Source organism: Struthio camelus, chromosome 13 (genome assembly GCF_040807025.1).
Source record: "Struthio camelus isolate bStrCam1 chromosome 13, bStrCam1.hap1, whole genome shotgun sequence".
Taxonomy (NCBI): Eukaryota; Metazoa; Chordata; class Aves; order Struthioniformes; family Struthionidae; genus Struthio; species Struthio camelus.
In genome coordinates, this window is record NC_090954.1 from 9,225,747 (window position 1) to 9,244,886 (window position 19,140).

Consider the following 19,140-nt stretch of genomic DNA (forward strand, 5'->3'; position numbering starts at 1 on the left):
GGTGTGATGTGTGTGGTTACAGCCCTCTGCTAGTCTTCTCTCCCTACCTCTCATGATCATATCCATGCTCTCATCCTTCCATTTTCTCAGTTTTGCATCACAGTTACTATCTATCACTATATATCAGTGTTTCTCTCAGTCATCTTCTAGTTCTAGTGTAGTCGTGCCTTGAGTTTAGGGCTTGAATGGCTGAGCGGCCAGAGAAGACAATGTGGGGAGAAAGTCTTTGGTCCCATCATGCTTCTGCATGATGTACATGTTAGATTGGTTTATGGTTTGCTTTCAAATCTGATTTGTAATCTCTGTACCCAAATCTGTCTCTCTTTTCTGGATCTTTTCAGGAGGCAAAATTTCTTTCAGCTGCAGAAGTTTGTCCCATTTTTTTGTATCTAATAACAATTGCAGAGGTACGGGTCCTTTGGGGTAGGACCCTTTCAGGGTATGAGAGCTGGCTGAGGTCTGACTTTGAACAGATACAGGTTGCTACATCTGCAAAGTGTGAAGAGAGAGGCATCAGCTTCATGTAACAATGACTAAGAAGAAGCACCTAGAGCGGAAATTTCCCCGTCTCCGATTTGTAAATTCTGTAGCTTTATTTCATGGAAAACAGGAATTAATTTTCTGTTCTTCCTGTATCTTATGTACTGATACATTGCACAGGGGCTGTGTGTAGCATCAACTATGTCTGTCCTTCCAAACTCCGCCTTTCACCACGTTTCAAGTCCTCCATTGATAGGGATTGAGCTTCCTGAAAGAACCTCTCCACAGCCAATTCCTATTGTTAAATACTATCCCTTTGCTGAATGCTTTGCTATATGATTAAAAATCATTAAATGATGCTTTTCTGAGTTTGAAAGGTCAGCAGAGTGATGCTGATATGAAGAGCCTAGGTAGATACTGACCAGGAAATTTTTCTCTTGTATTTACATACAATCTTTTTCGTGGGTCTTGTGAAAGAAAAAAACATATTTTAAAAGCAATATAAATTAAGAAAGGAAATGATTGGTCTGGAGCAGTTTCTTCAAACGCAAGGGACAGGAGCTCCTTAGGATTTTGATTTTTGGCAGATTATTAGTCTTTATTTCTCATGAGTTATTTTCCACTCTTGTTCTGACTCTAATATTGTTCTCTCAGTCAATGGGAAACCTTTGACAGCAGATGTCCACTGCAGAAGAAAGCTGTCTACCAGCCGAAAGTTGTTTTTAATGCAGGAATTTCAATGCATTCAAGGCTTACGAAAAAAGCTAATACTGCCAGGGAATCCTCCTGACATGAACAATTCTATTCCCCATTCTACACCTCCACTTGTAGAAAAATCAGGGAAATATGAATCTCTTGTTGCAAAGGATCTCAGCCTCAAGAAAACTTAAGTTCAAATCACTCCGCCCAAATAACCACATTCCTAGATGCCAGCATCTCTGGTTTTCTTCAGCAGCTTGCTCAGGTACCTACTGCCTTCAGAGTACCTACATAACTATGCCATCCAAGGGTCTATTCCCATCAGCAATGTCACAGGAAAAGGCCAGGAAATTCTGCAAACCTCAGCTCATTTCCGTAACGTACAATAAAATCATTATTCTCTAAGATTTGGAAAAACCAGTTTGTTAACCTTTAGACTAAAAATGATTGGTGTCACAAGTCTGGAAGCTTAACAAACATATAAATGGGACTGTGAAGAAGATGCAGTGATCTGCATGGAAATGAAGCACCTTTTCTCTTATCGGTGGAGCAGATATGCAGTCTAGGGGCGACACTCCAGCCAGCATCCAACTAACTTGTCTTGAACAAGTCATCAGACTCCCACATTTTGAGCTCAGTCCTGGTTTGGAGTCAGTGGCACCTAAGATTGCTCTGGTTATATTCTGCTTCATGAGAAAAATAACAGTTCAAGCATGTTTTCAGTTCAGGTTTGGTTCAACTCATTGGTCTCACTGGTGACCCAGAGATATCCCCTTTCAAAGAAGAGCAGGGTCAGTTCATTTATTCTTGCCCTTTTCTTACACCTTCCTTAAGTATCTGCTGTCAGGGACAGGATACTGTGCTAGACAGCTCTTTTGCCTGACCCCATATAGTCGACCTTTCTTAAGCCTGTTCTTTTACCTTCATTCTGACCTCAGCTGGGGGTAAGTGAATCTTGTGGTAGGGAGGTTGACAAAAATACCTGCATAGGTTCCAAGAAGTCTAAGAAAAGAAGATAGGTGTGTTAATTTATTTTTGATACTTTTGGGTGGAGACCTCCTACTCATGGCAAGCTGCCACCGGATCACAAATGTACTGCACTCTTGCTTCAGAGCCTCCTTCCCCCTCCCCCAGGTTTAGCTTGGTATGATTCCCACTGCAGATGTCTTTGAAAATGTTCAAGCTGTCATTGGTAGATGGAAAAGTAGATGCACAGCATGTGACCCCTTTGTGAAGAAACTGTGTCTGTGCTACAGCATATGCTCAGATCTTGTTATTATTCTCTGTGGTGGTGCGATTTTGTTTCTTTTTTTGGAAATCATCCCTACAGACCAGTTGTGATTAAATGTCTGATGTTTAAAGCTTCCATGAGCCTTTAAAGTCCTGTTTTGCAATTTGGGCTTTAGGCCTGGGAGGTCCACAGTTCAAATCTCAGCACATTCCTCACTGCTGTTTTTAATTATGATTTGATATGGACATTATTGCTGCAGGGATCTCTCTCACACTTCAGAACACACAGTTTACTAAAAGTCAAGAGACGCCAATCAAATGGGGTCCTGGTTCAAAAGAACAAGGCCTGTAGCGGCTTCATTTTCTGCCTATAGAAGTATTTGGCTGATGTTTAGAAGTGACAGGGGAGGGAGGAAAAATGGAAAAACAAGAGGCAACCTAAAAAGAAAAGTCTCCAAGTGGGGTGTGACATGCTTAGTCCTGGATCATCTAGTGAAGCACTGTACAAACGGAATAGTCTGCCCCCTCCTTGTCTCTCTTTCTCATATAACTGTGATTTAAGATTGTATTGATGTAGCTTCCTTTCTACAAGCCCTGCCGATTGAAATCGGAGCTGGACAAATAGTGGAAGGGAAAATAAGCTATCTTGTTTAAATTTTGTGAAATAAATCAATTCCGTGATAGGGGGAATGCATTCTTGGTTTATTTCCTCGGCTCTGAAAATACATTCAGCAGAGGTCATGGCCTACTTTATTTGAGCATTATCACTCTTCTGCCTGCAGCTGATAAGTGAAGCATAGGAACTACAGGAGCAGAGTTTTCAACAGGCAACTGACTGTCCCCATGCTCATGGCTCATGCCAGGACTACCAGGCCATAACTCTGGAGGGTTTAGGAGTCTCAGTTATTTTCTCAAACCTCAGGATGATGTGCACATCTCCTTCCAAGCTCTCTCTGTCTTTAATACATAGTACTGAATAAATGGAAAAGGTGTCTTGATTTTACACCCTCTTTTCTGCTTAGCTTTGGTTTTCTTGGGAGTGGGTCTGAGACTTACCAGCTGAGAAAGAAAGTCCTTTTCACCAGAGCGTGCTGTCGGGTTGCTGATGACTTCGGCTGCAAAGCAGCTTTGATCAGGACCTCTACACTGGGTTAGTATAACCACAGACACTTTAGTAAAACTGCTTTTTATTATGTAAACTATACCCATGGCTGCCCTGAATTAAAACAATTTTCAGATGGGAGTCGTTGTATGAAGGGACCATTTCATTTCACTTTGCTGCTTTTCTGATTTCCTGCATTAAAAAGAGAGGGAGTCCGTACCATGAAAATTGTTTGAAATGTTGCATATTCATTTTAAGATCTGCTACTAGGTCATGCTGGATCAGCGTATTTTGCATCCATCAAGAAGCTAGACTTTTATTTGTCAAACTTTGATAGAGCTTTGTGGTTAGAAGTGACAAGAAAGGGGAAAAACAAGACCAAATTTATATTTTATAGCAGCCTGTCTTTGAGTATATAATGATCATAAGGAGTTGTTTTTGTAAGATGAAAGAATGAGAATGGGACCTGTATCTAACACTGAACATTACGAAGGGAAAGTTCCCAGGGTCAGCAGACAACAAGGGTACTGAAGGGGGAGTGGGAGTAGACTATCCTCATCTTTCTTAGTATTAAGAACCACTCTGAAGGCAGTGGAAGAAAGATCTTAGAATCATTATACAAGTCCTATATAAATAGCTGGAATTTCTGGCTCTGGGATTATTCATTTGAGATCTAAACATTGAATCTGTGTTCAGTTATCTTCACCTCTAAACTCACTTCACAGATGAGTCAGGTATCAGAAAAATCAAAGACTAGTAGGGATGTCATAATGTGACTCTGGATTCTCTCTTTAAGAATAGTATTTTAAGATCCTGTTGTTGAGCCGTCTAATTGAGAAGAGTGATTTTTTGGGGAAGTGGCACTGAAATTATTTAGAATATTCGATCTTCCCTTTGAGGATGGAAAGGTAAGACTTAGGTTCAGCTCTTCAAAGTTCCTGTAATACCTACGTAATTCTTTACTGTATTACTGTTTTAAGAAGGCGTGGGAGGTGTCACTCATTTCAAGGCCATATCTGTTTTATGACGTGTATCTCCGTCCCTACATAACTGAAAGCTGCTTTACCATCATACTCCAGAAACAGAAGAATTGGAAGAATTAAGGACAGTAAGTTGCACAAATGTGGTAATTTTTCCTTGCAGGGAGACATCTATAAAGAAATGCATAGCTTGCAGGTAGTACTAATGGCAAGGGATCCATAGTGAGCATAGATCTTGCACACAGAGCTAACCACAAAGCCTGCCAGATCCCGCATGAGCTGGAACTTGGGCACCTGAGACACAAGTGAGTTTTCTTACCTACATTCTTCAAGGATTCTAGCAAAGATAGGCCATTATCTTGCACAGTCTTCGTATGTGCACTCTGAAAGAGACAGAGGGCCTTTTTGGTGTTCTGAACGTAGACCAAATTATAGCCTAAGTCATTGAAAATTATGCACTTAAAAGAGACATAGTATCTTGCCTTGCCAGTAGCTGAAACATTAATGGGTGGGCACTGCTTATCCCAGGGAGTCTCAGTTTGGGATGAGATCATCTGCCATACTCACAGATTTTTTTTTTTTTTTGGTTTAGGATTCTCCACCCTCCTCTCCTAGACTATGTGTTGCAATTATGCCAGCCTGGTAAGGAAGGCATTTTACTAACCCTTCCAGACACCAAAAGAGCAAAACTGGAATAAGAGAGAGAGATGTCTGACTTCAGTTAATTCCATTTTCCCTTCTGATTTCCTGTCCTCATGTAGTGGGTTATTATGTGCCCCAAGATGAAAACACTTGCTTACCATCAAGGTATCTGCATTCAAAATCAAAAAAGTTTGCCAGTTTGCCAGTAAAATTTGCCAGACTTTCCAGGCTTCCAGCCTTAGATATCATCATATCAGGAAAGAGGAAATATCAGACATTCGAGAAATGTACTCCCAGGAATTCATGCATCCTTTTTCTCAGCCAGTTAGTTGTTTTTATAGAGGTTAAACTAGTTGCACTCAGCTATTGAAGCTGATGCCAATAGGCTGGGCATGCCATGATCTCTCAAAGCCACATGGTTACAGTTATATTTTCACACATGCGCTTGAACATTTCTAACAGTTCTAACCTAAGTATCAGTTTTTGTGATGTCACTAACCAGGATTGTGCTTCTTTCTGTAACTAAAGCTTCTGAGGGATTTTTAGGGTCATTTATTTGTTTTTAAGGAAAATGTAATTTGCAGGTTAAGAAATAGTGCAGGGGGTCAGGTCTCCTGGGTGTATTCTTCTGAGCTCAGTTACCAACTTCTCTGTGAGTATCAGTGCGATATGAATTGTACTTAATGACTGTATATAAAGCCCTTTGAGATCTTGGATGAAGCAGGTTGTTGATATGCAAAATATTCTTTTGAAGAAGAGTATTTCCTCATACTTTGGAGCATGAGTAAGAAAAATATGAGGGTGGATGAGGTAACTCTCATCCTGCACTGTTGGCTCCGAAGATTCTTGTAGCCTTACTGGCAAAACTTCGTGCTCCTAATCTGACCATCCTCAAGGAACAGAGCAGCCCAGAAATAACATGTGTAACCAGACCTCACATACTGTGGCTTGCTGTCCCACATAGGGGTCAGGAATCTCTACTGAGTTAGTATTTCCACCAGTCACCCTTTACTCCTTATTAATTAGAACGTAAATCCATCATAAATCCCTCAGGGCAAAGGCTCTGTGTAAGTATAGTACCTTTGCACAATGCAAGAAAATAATTTCCAAGCCAGCTGATCTCCAGACAGGGGAATGACTATCCTAAGAGAGACCAGGCTCAGGTATACACATTAGCAGCTGGGTTTATGCACCTGACAGAAGAAAGGCTGACAAGAAGAACTGTTAATGCTGATGTGCGATTACTAGCAGTGAGCCTGCTGGGAGCTGGTGAAGCAGATCATCTGCAGTGAATGTAATCCTGCTTCATTTTTCTTTTTCTTTACTCGGAATCCATCTAAATCCCTCTTTTCCCCTCTCCATGGTGGGTGCTGGCAGTACTGCTCCCTTCTGACACCATCCTGGCAGCAGTCTACTCTAACACTCTGACCCTATGTTAGAAAATAAGGCCAACTTTCGTCTGCTCCCTGTATTTTTTTCCAGTCATAAAAGCAATTATATATTCTTAGAAAACTAAAGAAGTGTGATCCTTCCCTGCAGATGTCTGAAAAAAAGAATTACCGGTCTGCTGTGGCTTTCATCCCGTGTCCTGATACTAACGCAGCTCTGGCGTACAAATTAACACTGCAGAAGGAAAAAAAATGTATCTCTGAAGGATAACCGACACTATTAGGAGCCTGGGGAAATATCCATTTCTGGGTGAAAAAAACAAACAAACAAACAACTGAAGCATAAAATGAAGCAAAACAGCACAGCTGATTTTTATAACTTTGTTTATATGTTCTGTGTATATCCTAAAGAAAAGTTTCCCGGAATTGTGGCATACATTCATGGTAGTTTATTTGACTCAGAGCTATAGTGCTGGCCTATCCACAGTAGGCATGTGTTTTCCATACATGAGCTCTTTTTATGATTAAATGTATTGAGCATATGTAAAAGGAGGGCAGCAACATACAGCATCTGAAGTTCAAATAAGTAAGTAAGTAAGTGGTTGCTGGACAAGCAAGAATTTGATTGTACCCAGTGTGCGTGAGGTGAGGACAGAAGGAAAAGGAGCCGTCTAGAAATAGAAGTGATGGGAATCCAGAGTCATCTTGGGGCTTCTCAGCCTGGAAGCAATACCAAATTTTACTGCCTGGGGATAAAGGGAGAGAGCTAAACTGATGCTTAGCAACTTCTGCCCTAGGTTCGAGGAAGGGGCAGGTATGGGTTGGGGATCTCGGAGAAGGTCCCTGCAAAGTTGAAATACAGATACGTCTGCTCCTAAGAGGACAACGTGAGGGCAAAGGGTGGTGTTGCTGGCTGTTGCAGCAATGCTGCAAGCCCCACTTCAGAGGGGCAGCCTGGCAAAAAGCAAGCAGTGAGGCCCCAGTCACTCACAGCATCCTGCTGCCCCAGGCAACCGCCTACTTCACCTGTGCCGAAAGCCAGCTTGAAGGGTGCCTGGGGCTTGGAACGTTTACTAAACCACAAGTGCCAAACGCTTGCATTACACTGTACAAACAGTAAACAGAGTTGCAGCCATAGGGAGGTTATAGAATAAACAGGTGGTGCTTTACTTTCAGTCTCCCCCCGCGGTCTCAAAAGGAAGTGGAAACACGATAGCCATTCAGAACAGTTATTCTTTCATCTTTATTATGCTTTCAAGCAGCTGGTAAATGGACTGATAGGTATTACACAGGAGAAAGTGTAAAAATTCCGATCAGGAAGACAGTCAAGAAGCAGGCTGAGGGTGTGGGTATATTTGGGTCATGACCAGAAATGGTTCAGGCAACGTTCCAAGGAGCTGCATAGTAAAATTATGTGTAAAGAGACAGCAGCTTGCAGCTAAGGAGAAAGAAAATACAATAGGAACAAAGAGAATTTCATTTTTTTAATTCCTTCTTCTTCCCAGGTCACTTTTTGACCAGCTCCTATTTTCCAAATTCACATGGATACCAAAAGTATTATAATATCATACATATATGCTTAAGAAAAAGATTTATACTTGCAATGATGTAATATGTACCCACTCTGTACTGCATTATACCTAAAAATCTGTAGGTGACCAAAAATAAAATCACATTCAGCTTAGTGAAGGCACTGCATGGGAAAGAACTAATTAAAATCTGGATAAGACTCTCGTACACTGTAATCTGCTTTAAGCAGATTTCTGGAGATGACTTCTTTTAATTCTACCTGTATTTTTGACAATTGCTACAAGAGCTGCTTAGCACCATTGCTGCAGAGCAGGGATTAACCTGTAGTCAGGGATGCAGAAGCTTTCTGAGTCTCCCAACAATGAAAAATAAAAACCCAAAGCAATCTACGCGTGTCATACTTTACCTTTGTGTGTTTTTATAAAAACAGGAGAGAGGGGAAGAATTACACTTTGCCCCCAGGTTCAGACTGATTGGTAAGAATCTCAGACACTTTAAGTAGGCGCCACAAATTGTGTAAGCTCTGACCTGCTGGCTCGCTGCCTAGTTCATATGACAGAGATATCTGATGGTTTTGGCAAGGCAGATTGAGGTATAAAGGTGCTTAGAAACGAATAGAAATGGGGAAACCATCATAGGGGTTTTGAAAAGGGGAAGAACAGATATATAGGGTGCAGTTCTATACTCTGGGGGAAGGGAAGGAGTGGGATTTTTCAATTACAATAAACGCATTTGACTCCTTTCGTTTCCTGCCTGCTGATCAACACTTCCACACAAAGAGGAAGCAAAAGACGTACATGTGTATTTTGAAGACAAAGGCCCCCTTCGATTCTCAAGGCAGTTCCTAAGTTAGTATAATGGCATTGAGTATGCGTTGGCCCAAACTGAAGTGACTTCACTCTTGCTACATCTGCTTTAGATGTGCAACACCTTGTCTCTAGGATTTTGGAGTCTGCAAAGCTGAACAGAAGGAACAGCATATATAAAACCACTGTTTTGTTGGTGTGTCTTTCTGAATAGGGCATTTTCTCCTTGCTTTTTGGCACGTTAGACTATTCCGGAAGTAAAGCAGAGACAGGCATATTGGTGGCTGCCACATGTGATCTCAGGGCACAGTGTGATATGAAGTGAGGAAAACAAGAAGTTGGATGCATGGGGCATCACTTGTGCAGTGGTTGTTCTTCCTGAGGACTCTTCCCACCTTCATTCAAGAGTCTTCCTCCTACGGAGGTCTGGCGTTTTCAAAACTGACCCTCAAAAAAAGGGACGTTTATTCAAATTCAGAGAGACTGCAGCGAAGACAGTAAGATCCACAAAATACCTATTACCTTTTCCCATAACGAACTCCACCACTCTCATGCCCTAGGACAGCGCAACAACGAACAGATGAGTGAAGAGGAAGAGAATCTCTGAAATCCATGAAAGTGGAAGGAGAAATGAAGGAAAATAGCCATGAAATCTTTTTTTCAGCACACCCTATTTCAGACTCTTCCCTTAGGCTGTCTCGTGTTGCTAGCTTTGCACAGTTTCTTTCCAACAGATTTTTTTCTTTGCTAGGTTCCCTACTAGGCAATTGACTGGGGATTCAGCTGCCATTAGAAAACGAAACACATCAAGGTAATTAGGAATTAGGATGTCAGGGAGGGAGAATTATTTGCTGAATGATTTGTTGGTGAATAATTTTGTACTAATGTTCTTGCACACGTTGAGGTTATATTACTCTCAAGAAGTTCATACCAGAGCCGTTCAAAAAAGAAACTTTGTTCTAATTACATTTGTATAGATGCATACTACAATTGAGTAGCATCAGGATATTTGCCATATGCTTGTCTGACTTTTCATACTAAGTGCTTGCTTCCCTACTCTGTTCCCTATTGCCATATTTAATTTATGTCTAAAATTTGTATAATAGACCCATCAGAAAATGAGTCCTTAAAGTATCTTACAAAATCTATAACAAAAAATATTCAGCAAAGGACTCTCCTATGCTATTAGTATTTGTACTGCTGTGGTGCCTGAGGCCCCAGCTGAGATCAAGGCCTCGGCGGTGGCCAGCGTACAGCTGGATAATGAGAGACAGGTTTCTCTCACTGCCTCACGATAACAAGAAAAAATTAAATAGACTGAGAAAAGGTGGCTGAAGAAATAGATTGAGGAAAATAACCCAATTCTCCTATTTCTAAGTAAGTCAAGCACCTTATCAGTAAGACCATTTACATATTTGCCCAAAACATTTTTTTCAGGTATCTATCAGCCAAAAGACAAGGTAGATGGACCTGACATGAGTGCTTTGACAGCCACCGAGCCCGGAGGTGGCCAGTTCCAAAATCACATCTTGCCAGTCAAACATCTGAATCTTGAATTTCTGAACAAAAGTAGCCTACTCCTTCCTTCCCTAGCTGCTGTTTTCTAAAGAAGCAGCCCCCAAATCTAGTGGGGGGCACTGTAATTCAAAATGGTTGATCCAACCCGTTGTGGCAATACACTGCATCAGACAAGAACAGAAAGGCCTCCTCCAGCCTATCTTCATGGAGAATGAGCTCTGCAGAGCTCATGTTACTAATAAGACTTCAAGACTAATTTCTTCCACTTCTTTGATTTGATTTAGAAAATCATTTGTAGACGACGATAATTCACCTACTTAAGTTCTTAAACAGAAATCCACAAATTGTGCAATTGATTCTGCCATGCCTGAGACAACAGGTCTGCCTTAAGAATTATACCCTATAATTGGCAAAATGTCAATTCTGTATTACTACTATTCACAGACAAAAAAAGGCTGTGTCAAATTGGAGTTATGTTGACCGTACATACCAGCAATTTAGGATAAACCAATATCCTTACAAATACTCTATCACAAAAGCAAACCTGTTAAAGCCCACAAGGTCAAACTTAAGGTTAAACATACAGAAAATGAGAAAATATAAATGGTATGGAAATTCTGCACATTCGGTCCTGGGTCTGCACATTTTCAGGAAAAAAAACTCATGTGAAATATCTCTTTTTCTAAGTCATCATCAAGTGCTATCATCATTTGCTGTAGAGGATACTTTCCCTCAGCAGAAGACTTCTCTTTCTGCTAGGATAATCAAAGAAATAAACAGCCTTTCATAAGAGAGAAAACGAAAAGAGCTTTCCTTGTTTAATCACAGAAAATCAAGCAATATTTAGTCAGGGAAGGGATATGATCGTTCCTTCTAAACATCACAATTTACAGGGAGGAAAGGGTAACTGTTGCAGTTAAGGCACAATATTAGCACAAGAAGGAAGGGGAATAAATTGCCCATGAGTGGATTTAGCTGGAAGTGAGGAGATGTCTAGCTGTCAGGGTAATGAAGTTCTGAAACAAACTTCTGCTTGGAAAGTGAAAGCTAAAAGTTTAACTGCTTTTAAGATATAGATTGGTAAGTTCATGAGATGAATTATATAATGAGGTTTTCTGTGACAGTACTGACCTGAGCTAAATGACCTAGGAGATCCCCCTCTTTGTCCATAACATAGCGAGTGCCAACAGCTGACTCTCCAGAGAGTGAACCAAGAATTCATCTTTGTTAAGAACTGCCAGGGCTTCATAACTATGTGAAGTAGATTTTTTTTTAAAAAAAATGGTCATTCAACTGTGTACAAATTAATACTTCTTCATGACTGAGATCAATATGAAAAGGCAGGCAGTCTGAGATGTGGAATTTGTGTGGAATTCCCTGGGGTATTCTCTGTGTTTGCTGTTTTGGCAGCTTCTACTACAGAAGGAGCTTTCAGTTACTAAGAAAAACATGGGAAAAAAATGACCATTAGCCCTATCAAATGGATTCAAATATAGCCCTTGTATAAGATTTCTATACATTTTAATTTAATGGAGAGTGTCTGTAAAATTCTGTTACACATTTCTGGACAAGGAAAGTCAGATATGGAAGGCAAAATTTATTGAAGAATCTATCCCTTCTTTATTTTAAGTAAGTTCCAAGTTTTCCTCTAAATTTTTGGAAAATTAGTTCCGTGATCAAAAAGTAAATGCTGCATTTACAGGGAGAAATGCTTAACAAACACAAGAAAAATAATGAACTTGCACTGACATGCAGCATCCAACCTTGATCATTTAACAGTAAATGGCATTTTCATTATATGGGTTTTTAAGTGCATCTGGCAGTTGTGAAAGGAGAGCGACCTCAGAGCGTCCCACATACTTTCAGTAAAACAGCTATCAATAACAAGCAAAGATAGCAATTTGCCTTCAAACTGTCTTACCGATTCAGAACTCCGTTTTTTTGCCTCCCCTATCTTGATTTTACTGTAAAATATAGGAGTCATCCTTCAGTCTTTCTAATTGGGCCATACAGATGCAAGAGGGAATTTTTTCCCTTTTTCACTGCAAATGACTGCAGGGGAAAGTCAGTTGCAAGAAAGTTTCCATTAACATGGTAAAGGGGAAGAAGTGAGTTGAGTGAATGCTGCCTGTTCTTGGGTGGTGGCCTGATGCCTTGCAGCCCATCCAGGATACAGGGAGGTACCCAGTTCTTTCTGGAAACTCATCTGGATATCACAGCCATCTATTTGCTGAAGCCAGGAGAAATCAAGTCATCCCCTCAAGAATGATTCTGTTGAGTTCAGGGTGGGGGCTGTTTGTTTTCTCTGCAAACTTTGGTATGACTATTTTTTTTTTTTCCTCGAAGACTTAGGACATGTCCTGAAACACCCCTCTAACAGGAACAGATTTATTAGAAGAAATTAAGAAAGTGACGATTCTTCTCCTCTTTTAACACCATGATTTGTGATGCACAAATGCCCATACAAGTGTATGTGCCTCCATCTCATGCCACACAACTATCTGAAATAGAGTAAATAGTTGAGTGCTGTGAAATATTGCTGTCTTGCCCAGATTTGGGGATTGTGGGACTAACTTGTCTCTTCACATTTTCCTCATTAGAAGCTGCCTTTACCATACTTTCTGATTTCAGTTCATCACAAAACTGTGAAGTTTCTACAGCACAATAAATGCCCGTGACACTTGTTCCTTGCTTAGAATAGCTCAGGTAAGATCTCATTAAACTTCACTGGAAGTGACTGAGTTTTCTAAAACAGACCAACACTTTTTCTGCCCCAGCTTCAAAACAGCAGTGTCATCGGACAAGCATTGTCACAATGGTGAAAACTTCTTTCTGCTTGAAGTAATCCACATGAATTTCTCCTATCTTTTTCTGCTCATATATCTTTAAAAGAATTAATACTCCTTCATTAAAAAGTACATTTCAAAGCACTTGGCTTATTATTGTGCAATTAGCGATTTTGTATTAGTACTTGTAGGTCCGAAGCCAAAGCAAAAAGAGGGGAGAGAATGAAATGTATACTCTTTTTGTGATATCATCGTAGGTAAACGAACAGTGAAAACAAAAGCACCAATATGAAGCTGCCAGTACTAATTATTGGGTGGGATGTGAGGTGCACAATGAACAAAGAGTGAGAAAAAGAATTCAGTGTTCAGATCGCTGCACTTCATTGGTGTCTTTAGGACACTTGTCCCCTAAGTTCTGGCATGCTCAGCTTCCATGCATTGTTTAGTCCTAGCCAAGTTTTAAGACTTTGTCAGCCTTTAATCTTGAACTGGATATGCTTTTATCCTAAATGAAACCCAAACCCTCATGGTTCTAGAATATTTTCTAACTAAAAGTCTTCTAAGCTTGAACAAAAAGCTTTGTTTCCCAAGAATGAGGTCTTGAGGTTTAATGAAAGGTGGAAGCTCATACTGCCATTTTTCTCCCTGTGGAAGCATTAAGAGGGAGAAAAATTTCCCTTTTCCTTATTGTCCATTTTCCCAATATTTGTTGGAGGTCAATACCCTTCAGCCTTCTGTAAAATTTAGTTGAAATTAATTCATGTGTAGAAATGGACAGACAAACATATAGGAATACGAAGAAAAAGCATGAGCTTCTTTCCTTAGAAAACGAGACAGAAAAAATATCATTAAATAAGATTTGGGGTTTGGTTATGGAAAACACGGAAATAATTGCTGATAATAGGTAAGTTTCTAATTTTAAATGAACCTTTGTGCAAAAGCTATTTCAAGATAACGTGTGGTAATGTTGCTGGGATACCTCAGCACGCACATAATGAGAAAGGGATCTTATATCAGAAGTTCTCAAATATTTCCATTTGAGGAAATAGATTTTCTCATGGATAATTGTTCTTGTTTGTGATTATAAAATATCTCTGGTATATCTAGAGCAATTTGCTTGCACAGAATTCAAGTGCAAGCAGGAAACAACTCATGCTATTTTACATTATCTATTAATTAAATTCAGCAGGGAGAAATCAGGAGACGGGGTCACTAAACTGTGATCTCTTTGAAACAGCATTGGCCTACAGAAGAACAGACACAGAGATGCAAAGCATACGAGGCAGTAAGAGCCTGTAAGACATAGAATGAGATAGATGAGGTGAATGAATATAACACGTGCAAATGAAGCATAGGACATCCCTTTTATTGAGGTCTACTTAGTAAGTAGAGATCGATGTGTTTAAAAAAATATTTTCCTCTCTTCGGCCTGAGTCAAGTGGTATTTAAGTAATGTTTCAACGGGGCCTTTTGTAGAGAGAAATGCCATTTGAGAAATTCAGATTTTGTACAGCCCTAAGAGCTGGAATTTCCCAGGACTGGAATTTTGCTTCAAGGGGTCTTAAGTTTTATTGAATGATCCCTGGATAGGAGTAAATTAAAACATAAACTTGGCAAGAAAAGGGGATAATGTAAGAGAAAAAGACAATGGTGCAGGAGTCCATGGCAAAAATTCAAAGGAAAGAGTTGTCGGACTCATCAGATGGAAAGCAGTGAGGAAAAAAGCAGTAGCAGCAGGACATATCTGTGAAAATAGTCTCATTGTTTTTGTACCCTATTAGACCCAAGTGAGTCGTACTGGCAGTTTTATATCAAAGTTTTTGTCTTGACAACTCATTTACTTACAGTGACATAAAAAATGAATATTGGCACATTCCTTATTTCTTGGCCTGTATCTGACATTAACTAATTAATTAACTAATAAAATATCACTAATTGCAGAGACAGTGGTACATGCCAAGGTTCTGGAATATTTATTTTGATAGCAGATAGGACTGCAAATCATTGCTGAGTGCTAAGAATGGAGGGTAATCTGATGTGTTCTGCAGACAGAAATGCTCGCCTGACAGAGCATCACATTAATGAGGTAAACTACGACTTTTGCACAGTGGAGAGATCAAGACGTAAATATCAGGGTGTAACCCTACAGAGGAAAATCCTCTAAAGACTTGTTGAAAGATGTGGTATCAAATGAATTGCTTACTTCTTAGAGGCTGCTTTGATATTTATTGGTTCAAATTGCTCCACTGACTCACTCTTGCATAAGCTTTCATGCTCCATTTTAATCTTGACATTTTGGGAAGCCCGTCTGAGGCAGCGTAATGACTAGGTTTACAAAGGATCAAAATGAAAAAGGAGAAGCTGGGCAGTAATAATTATAGTCTGTGCAAAAAATACATGGAGAAAACAGAGTGGGGAATGTTCATACAGTAATGAGCTAGGCGGTAATGCCAAGGCATTTAAAAAATAGAGCCCTCAATCTGGGAAATTAGGCAGTACTGTGCTTGGATTTCAAGGCAGAGAAATAGTTGTTCAATATGGGGGGGGGGGGGGGGGGGGGGGGCTTCTCTACCCGATCTTCTGAAGTCATATAGCTAAGACATTGCGCTGAGGGGCTGCTCTCTGGGAGACAAATTTCTCCAGACATTTGCTTTCTGCATTTGGGGGACATGAAGGAAGGCGGAGGTATAAAATGTGCTAAACAAGTCTTGCCCTTTCCAAACACTAGAGTTCTCACTTCTCTCTTTCTCACTGAAACAACACGTAAAATGAGGTGTATTAATTGATACCAAGGATAATGAATGAGAACATGGGCAACTGGTGAACTTCTCCCAGTGTACTTAGTTTGACAGGACTGATGGGGAATAGGATAAAGGTATCCATAAGATCCTTAGGAAGAAAATCTTACCATAGCTTGGGAAGACCATGTTTTGGAGTAAAACACAGCAGAGTGAGGCCTACTCTGCTTTCAAGCTTCCAGTTGACCCCTAAGACATTACATTATGGTCTCTCTCCACTCCCTGGTGGGTGGGTGAGGGTAACAGCTGGGTGCCCCTTGTTGCCCTGAGCCTAGGACAAAGCACATCTAATGCAGTGAAGACTCCAGGACCAGTAGCTTTCCTGTAGTAAACGCTTTTAATAGGGAAAAATACTAATATGCTTTAAATATTAGTAAACAAAAGACTCAAAGCAGACACTGAAGCCCACAAGGACAGTGATTCATTACCTCAGGAATTCGTGCCAATTTTAATTTTCATCTGAACAATACCCATAGCCAGTAGATTCAGTGGAGCAGTCTGCAGCTCCCTCTCTGCCACTTCTTGGTTTCATTGTCTGGACATGCTTTCCAAAATTGAAACAGTGAGAATGAAATCAGAAATAGCTGTGGTTAACCCATTCATTCAGAGAAAGATGTGTGCCTTTGCATTCCGAACAAATGTGCCTGCTCAGGACTATTAGCATGCCTTATATTTCAGTTACTCTCTGGATCTTGGCCTTCCTTCAGCACATCACAAACTTTGACTATCATCTCTTGAGGGCAGAGATTTGCCTGTGGTTCCTGATATGTATAAATTGTCTCCCATACCTCCAAGTGCCACATAAAGAACATATTTGAGTTCTTAGAGTTCTTAGAAAGGCCTGGAGAGTCTGAGGCAGAGGAAGGAGAAGAAGAAAGAGGGTCTATACTAAAAAATCCTATATATCTGTCTCGAATAGATGCAGAAATCTATTCAGATAAACTGGATTTTGGACAAACTTTCATTGTAAATGTGCGATTTATCAATGCAACCCATACCTGGATAATTAAGGGTTTTCTTCTATTGCAGAGAGCAACAAGTTGTTTTTCCCTATGTATTACCATTCCACGTTAATCTACGTTGCAGGTGTTGAAAGTGATGTAGAAGAATGCTGTTATGATGATATGACCTTGTTTATCCTACATCTCTTGGTCTATGTAAAATTTCCACTTAGCTCATGAAATAGGCAAAATCATGCTCTTAGCCTTGCCAGTGAAACCTGTGAGAGAGACCAGTGATGCCAGGGATCTGGTCAACACAAACATAGAGATAACTTGGAGTAGAAAAAATCCAGAACATCATAGTTATCTTTTCTCACTATTTTGGAGCCTAGAACCTGTCAGCTTCTCATAAGCAGAGGGGCTAGCAAACCAACAGTCTTTTAGAGTTGACCTTCCAGTTTGATGTCCGTCTAAAAATTTTTCCTTGAAATAAATTGCTTAGTGACCAGCTTCCATGAAAAATAGGTTATGTATTTTTTGTACCAGTATTCATCTTTGGTGTATTCCTCTCAAAAAAATGGAGATGAATTTGGAATATTCATCTGATCCTAGATGTCAATAGCAAACTGTGGAAATAAACAGCGGTTGTAGTGGTTCTTCCATTCCATTCCACCTTTTAACAGAAATAGAGTGTAAAGTTGTGACAATGGCTGTTAATTAGGAGTAACTACCTTAAATTTGTGTGGGCGAAGTAGAAAGGTACAAAAAGAATGGCCCACATTGAAACTGGTTTTCTCCTTGTTTGGGCATACACAAGTGCACATCAAGATGAAATGTATTGTTGTGAACTTGGGTCAAACTGGTATAAAACTGATAGGAGTGTCGGACCAGATATTGACAGTCCATGAAGCAAAGTGTTGAGACATGATTCATTAAGCATAGTACCATAAATGGCCCATGATTATTGATTATACCTTCAAACATAATGAATCCTCCAGTGAAGTTCTTTAAGCCTTGAATACCACTGATCTCACATTTAATAGACATCACAGAATCACAGAATCACAGAACGGTTGAGGTTGTAAGGGACCTCTGGAGATCATCTAGTTCAACCCCCCTGCTCATGCAAGGTCACCTAGAGCATGTTGCACAGGATTGTGTCCAGACAGCTTTTGAATATCTCCAGGGAAGGAGACTCCACAACCTCTCTGGGCAACCTGTTCCAGTGCTCAGTCACCGTCACAGTAGAGAAGTTTTTCCTCATGTTCAGAGGGAACTGCCTGTGTTTCAGATCATTCTTACTCTAGATTTAGGCTGGGCATAATTTCTTTTCTGTAGAATACCTCCATTCACCTGAAAATGTGTGATTAAACTGTTTTGATTTCTTTTTTAGATGCAGAATTATCTCTCCACGGAAGACAAAAATAGAGCCTGTCACAAGACAAATTCAACCAAATTCTCCAGGAATTTTTTCAGTTCAGTTCTGCTGTGGGATAGTCCATATGGTAGGTGCCAAACTTTCTGTGCATTGTAGGACCACAGACAGGGATGTGGCAAAAGGTAAGCCAGGAAGTATGTCTTTAAGGCCTCATTGGAGACACTTGTAATCTCGTTTTATTGGTGGTACCCTCCCCAACATAATGAACTTTGATGAAATAATGAAGTAGCTGTGGCGCCTGTGAAACTGAGCAGGCAGCTTTGCCAGTTAAAGACCTCCCATGAACACAATCGCCCAGGCAACAACTCTAGACTGCAGTGAAGCCAGAAACTCTGGCAAGTCACCCCTTCCTGTTTCTTAACTCTCTGCATTCTGCTTTTTGAGTCTTGAAAAAATCCAGTCATCCACCTCGGTCTGTGTTTGAAGGATACAGCTTAAAAAAAAAAAAAAAAGTGAGAATCCACTAGGTTGTTTAAAATGGCTCCAAGTTCAGCAGCCAGCAAAGTTACAGAAACCGTAAAGCTGGCTCTGCCATGGAATAAGTTCACATGTCTAAGGAAATGAATACATGGAAGACTTTAAATGGCAATATTTTTAATTCAGCAAGGTTTCCACCCCCTGCCAGCCTTGGAGAGAGTGCAACAGATGGTAATAGGAATCTGTAAATTCATCATTGTTGTTTTTAAGGAGTTGGATCCGCAGAGCACAAACATTTAATAATGGATATAATTAAATTCTCTGGTAGTTAGTTTCACTTAAGAGCCAATTGGCACCATAAAGCCATTTCATTTACATAAAATAT